The following is a 6,000-nucleotide window of genomic DNA, read 5'->3' on the forward strand; positions in this document are numbered from 1 at the left end:
CATCGGGCTCCCTGCATGGAGCCTGCTTCCCCCTCTGCCTGTGTCTCTGCTTCTCTCTCTGTGTCTCTCATGAATAAATAAATAAAATCTTTAAAAATAAACAAACAAATAAATAAATAAATATAAATTCTTAAATATATACATAATAAATGTTTTTAAAAACATACCAAAAAAATAATAATAAAAAATAAAAACATACCAAAACACCCTTTCAGTGACCCTAGTGCCTGTTAGGCTCTGTTCTTTTTTTACATTTATTGAACCCAAAAAGGTCAACATCAGAGGCAGAAGCATCTCCTTCTTCTGGGGGCTTCCTCCACCCTGCACATGTTCTCCTCGGGCTTTTCAATTGCCACTCTCACCCGAGGTTCCCTCCTTTCCCCGCCTTCCTCCACTACACTTGTATGTGACAATCCTTCAGGGCTCAGCCATTGGCTCTGTGCTCCCTGACTTTCCTCCCCGTCTTCATGCTACCATCTCTCACACTTTAATTTCCATTCCAGACATGTCCTGTGAGTTTGTGCTTCCAAATACCTTCTTCACATCTCCATTTCCATGAATCACAGACATCACAAAGTAAATAGATTTTAAGTGGAACTCAGAAGTTCCACCCCTGTTGTATAATAAAGAATTTGTCTAGTTTTTGTTCTGGGTTTCTGGCATAGAGCTTTGAAAATCCTCAGAATTTCCCAAGCAATAGGAGTGTGTTTATTATTCGTGCCCCTTGATCACATCTGACTTTTTGCTATTAAGCCAGTTCAAGATGAGAGTTGGTCACCAGAAAGCCCCATCATGTGAGTCATTGTGGCAAATTATTAAACCTAAGGGAGTCACAGAAACTCCCAAATTTGTAGTCAGTTGGTCAGAAATGCAGCTGACCTGGGGACCCCTGAAGCGCACCTGGCAACTGAGGTAAGAGCAGCCTTGTTGGGGAAGTGACCTTAAACTTGCAGAGTCTGGGTGTTTAGTGCCAGGACCGAATTGCAAATACTGGTTGGTGTTAGAATAACTCCCCTTTGCCCATATTCCAAAGGATGCCCATATCCCACTCTACACCTGGGCCATCCTGATCTAAGTAAATGGCTCCGATGTTTACTAGAGTCGTAAGTGACTCATGATTGCCCCCCTTCCCTCTCTCCAAGTATCTAGTCCATCAATGAATCTTCTCACTCTCTAAAACATGCCCCCTGTTACCTGCAACTGATGAATTACTGAATTCTATATCTGCAACTAATGATGTACTATATGTGGGCTAACTGATTTTTTTAAAATATTTTTATTTATTCACTTGACAGAGCAAGAGAACACATGCAGGGGGAACAGCAAAGGGGGAGGGAGAAGCAGGCTCCCGGCTGAGCAGGGAGCCTGATGTGGGGCTCCAACCCAGGACCCTGGGATCATGACCATTGCTAAGGGCAGGTGCTTAACCAACTGAGCCACCCAGGTGACCTGGCTAATTGAATTTAAATAAAAGACAAAAAGGAAAACAAAAACATACCCCCCACTTGCCCTCATTTCTCCACTACCATGTCATCCTGTAACATACTCCCCATCATCTCTCACCTGGATTTCTCCCACAGCTCTCTCACCTGTGTCCCTAATGCCACATTTGTCCTCCTCCAACCCATTCTCCATACAGAGATAAAAATGATGCCTCCAGTACAAAACCTTCACTTTCCAGACTCTGGTCTTCTTTACATTTCTCAAATAAATCCATTTTTTCCTACCTCAGGACCTCAGCCTCTGCTGGTTCTCCATCTGAACTATTCTCCCCCCATTCTTTGTACATCGTGCGCCTCCCTTATTTAAGTATTCAGCTCAAAGGCTTCCTCCTCAGATCTCTGACCACACAGAGAAAAGTGTCCCCGGTGCATTATTCCCATCACCATCCCATGGTTCTTCCCTCATCTCTGGCAACTTTCAGTGACCATAGTGCCTGTTAGGCTCTGTTCTATTCACGTTTCTCATGCTTTTTACCCTTGTATCCTAAGCATCTAACACAGTACCCAGAGCTCAGATAATAATTATCCAATGAATAAATGTGTGAATGTGACTTTTGGTTAACAATGTACCACAGACTTATAGCAGGCTGTGGCTGTTGGAGTCATTCTATCCAGACACAATGTCCAGGCATACAAAAGACCATCTCTTCCTGATCCTTCCTCTGAAGCTAGGACTTCTTGCCCAAAAGCCCCTCGGAGTTGGCTAGCTGATTTTAGGCTGAAATCACATGACCATGCCTAACCCAATCACTGGAAGGGAGAAAGGACTTGATCTGTTCCCCACCCCCACCCCCACCCCCACCCCCCCACAGGATTGGCTCAGACAAAGGGTTCTTATCTGGGGCCTTCAGTCCTCCAGGGGGTTAAGGGAGGTGTGAGTGAACAGGGGGTCTGGAGCCGGCACAGCCTACGGAGGTTGTTACTGGAATTTAATGACCAGAGTACGTGAAATGCTAAGGCTCTTGCCTCAGGCAGCTCACAAACTGGGTTGCCCCACCCCAGTCTTGGACCAAGTGAGGGACTGAGCCAATCCCCCTAAAGCACAAGACGGGTGGATTCACTGGTGTGTCATACAGCAAGGTGTTAGGAAGGCAGTCAGCAGCGTCATTTTCAGCTCAATGCCAAGTTAAGCAAGTCTTAAGAGGCTTCTTCCTGAATCTCTTCAGCCATTTCCCTAAATTCTTGAAAGCTGGATTGCTGGATCAAAGGCTATGACATTCTCCATTTTGACACACCTGGCTAAAATGCACTGCTGAAGTATGGTAGCACCAGGGTAAGCCTTCTTTTGGAGGACAGGCGACTTCCATGCGACAACTCCCTGCAGTACCAGGAGTCAAGTGACCAGAGGACCTCAGGAGGTGACTGGGCTTAAAGTAGGAAGGTGTTCACACCTGATTCTCAGGACTACCTAGGACATATTTTAGCTTGGACATGAAGACCTTTCTCACTGGAAAGTCATATCCCTGTCAGCAAACAGTGTAGATGTTATGCCTCTTCATCAAAAGGAACTGAGGCTCAGAAAAGTAGAGGAGATTTTTCTGTCATGGAAAGTTAGATTCAATTTTTTAAATAAAGTAATGGGGACATGGGCTTTGCTTAGAGTTACATCAACTGTAACAGAGAGCCAAGCAACAGTGGCTTGAACTTTGCAGAAGTTGATTCCTTTTCTCATAAAACCCTGAGCTAGTATGTCCTTCACAGGGCAAGAGACGTGAACTCATTTCTTTTTGTTGTTGTTGTTGTTGTTTTTTAACATTTTATATTTGGGGCACCTGGGTGGCTGAGTCGGTTAAGCGTCTGACTCTTGGTTTCAGCTCAGGTCATGATCTCAGGGCTGTGGGATGGAGCCCCACATGATATTGTGCTCTGCACTCAGCAGGGAATCTGCTTAAGATTCTCTCTGCCCCTCCCCCATCCTCTCTCTCTCAAAGAAATAAATAAATCTTAAAAAAATTATTTTTAAGTAATCTCTACACCTAACATGGGGCTCGAACTCACAACCCTGTGATTAAAAGTAGCACATGCTACTGACTGAGCCAGCCAAGCACCCTTTGTTTCTTTGCCCTATTATTCTCTATGAGTTGTCTTCATCAGAATGGTGGAATGGAAGAGGTGGTTCATAGTCACCTCCCTGCTCCTCCAGTAGGAGGGGCATCAGGAAGGGAAGCCCATGCCCAGGAGATGGCTCATCACTCACTCACACCCCATGACAGATGTGGCCCATTTTCCTTTCAAAGAGGCCACAGTCTTTGGGAAATACCTCTGTGGAAGAAAGAGTCAACATTCTATGCCACAAATTCCAAATAGGAGTACTTTTCTGAAGACATTGTTAGTGAACTGTCCATTTCCAGCCATTCTATTTTTTTTTAAGATTTTATTTATTCATGAGAAACAGAGAGAGAGAGGCAGAGACATAGGCAGAGGGAGAAGCAGGCTCCTTGTGGAGAGCCTGATGCTGGACTCGATCCCAGGATCCTGGGATCATGACCTGAGCCAAAGGCAGACACTCACCCGCTGAGCCACCCAGGCGTCCCCTCCAGACATTTTAAATAGAAGATATCATTGACCTGATATAAATCGGAGACAAAGAAATAACTGTTCATCCCAGCACCTGTGAGTTGTGCATTGAGTCATCACTTTCACATTTCCTCCAGGGTGGTGACTACAGTAGGCTCTCTGTAGACATGATATGAATATGTGGATGAATAAATGAAGAAAGAATGAGTGAAAAATAAGGGGATCCCTGGGTGGCACAGCGGTTTGGCGCCTGCCTTTGGCCCAGGGCGCGATCCTGGAGACCCGGGATCGAATCCCACGTCGGGCTCCCGGTGCATGGAGCCTGCTTCTCCCTCTGCCTGTGTCTCTGCCCCTCTCTCTCTCACTGTGTGCCTATCATAAATAAATTTAAAAATAAAAAAAAAAAAGAAAAATGAACTGGCGAGCTTCTGCTTCTGAGTTAGCTGAGCTATGGGGGATATCTTCTGTGTAACAGTAATATCTGGATATGACATTTTTTAGCACTTGAAATACACTTAATACTGGGGCCCCTAGGTGGCTCCATCAGTTGAGCATCTGCTTCTTGGCTCAGGTCCTGATCTCTGAGTAATGAGATCATCCCTCATGGGGAGTCTGTTTGGGATTCTCTCTCCCTCACCTCTGTCCCTCTCCCTGCTCTCCCTCTCTCTGTCTGTCTCTGTCTCTCTCTCTCATTCATATAAACAAATAAATATAAATAAATACATGCATAAATAAATAAATATTTAATACTAAAAATTCCTTTTGCATATTCAACCTTTCTGCAATGATACAGGATGCTGCTATGTCTCAAATCATCAACCACCAGCCTATTAGACAGCAAATAAACAGCCAATTGATTAAATATGTGGCCAAACTACTACATTCATGGGACTAAATTCAACTGGACTCCTAAACTCACTGGACTTTTATTTTTAATAGATCCCTGATGTAGTTTTTCACTTGTTATCTGGCCCTCACAAAGGCATTCTGGTAACTTGAACTTTCTGGCTTTGGATTCTAGGAAAATGAAAAGTTTTCGATGTTTCTTTCCAAAGCTTATAATCTATAGCTCCCTCTCTTTTTTTAAGAGAAGAGGTTGGTATAATGCCACCAGCTTACACTTTGGCCCCAGAAAAACCTTGTTTTCTGTCCCAGCTCTGCCACTCTGTATGTGACCTTAAGGAAATGTGGTTTAGCCTCATTTAGCCTAAGTCTTTTCATCTGTAAAGTGGGGAGACGATCTTCTTAGAATTGTGGCAAGGAATAAACGTAATGTAGCTCTCAGAAAGTGATCTTGAGGCAAATATGCAAGTAAGCATATTTTTATAATGGCATATCCATCATATCTGTCTGGGCCATATGTGTCTAATTCAGACAGGTAAAGCAGAGCCCCCCTGAATGTTTAAAGCCCAATACTTTGCATGCAAGAGCACATTGGAGTGCAAGGCCCCCCAAAAAACATGTTCTTCAGTTCCAGTAGGTGAATCTCTAATGCTTAGAGATCTGTCGCTTCTTTGACTTCTGCCACTTATGCATTTTTCCGGTTCCACCAGTACACAATTGGGTATAGTTTTCTTCTCTGAAAATAGAATGAGTTCAGGAGGGTCTCATGTTCATTTTGACATATGCTGAATCTGTAACTGAAAAAACAGAAAAACGTGGCAAGATAGTCCTCAGATATCACCAGAAAGACCCTGAGCTGTGCTCTCCTGATCCCTTCCATGAAATCCACTCAAAAGACCTCCTTATCTTGGACTCTTGGACGTGACCCTCCTCTGGTATTTGCTGAGACAGCCAAGACTGGGCAGGGCTGGGAACCAAGTCACTGAGTCCCGGCCCTGCCAATGACAGTTCTGTCAGGATGATAGAAACAAAAATCATCCAAAATTCGCAGTATCAGGTAAAAGAAAGATAGCAAGTGCTCTTAACATCATTTGGAGTATTGTGTTTAACAAGCTGTAGTATTGTGATTTGTAATAAC

This window comes from Canis lupus, chromosome 26 (genome assembly GCF_048164855.1).
Source record: "Canis lupus baileyi chromosome 26, mCanLup2.hap1, whole genome shotgun sequence".
Taxonomy (NCBI): Eukaryota; Metazoa; Chordata; class Mammalia; order Carnivora; family Canidae; genus Canis; species Canis lupus.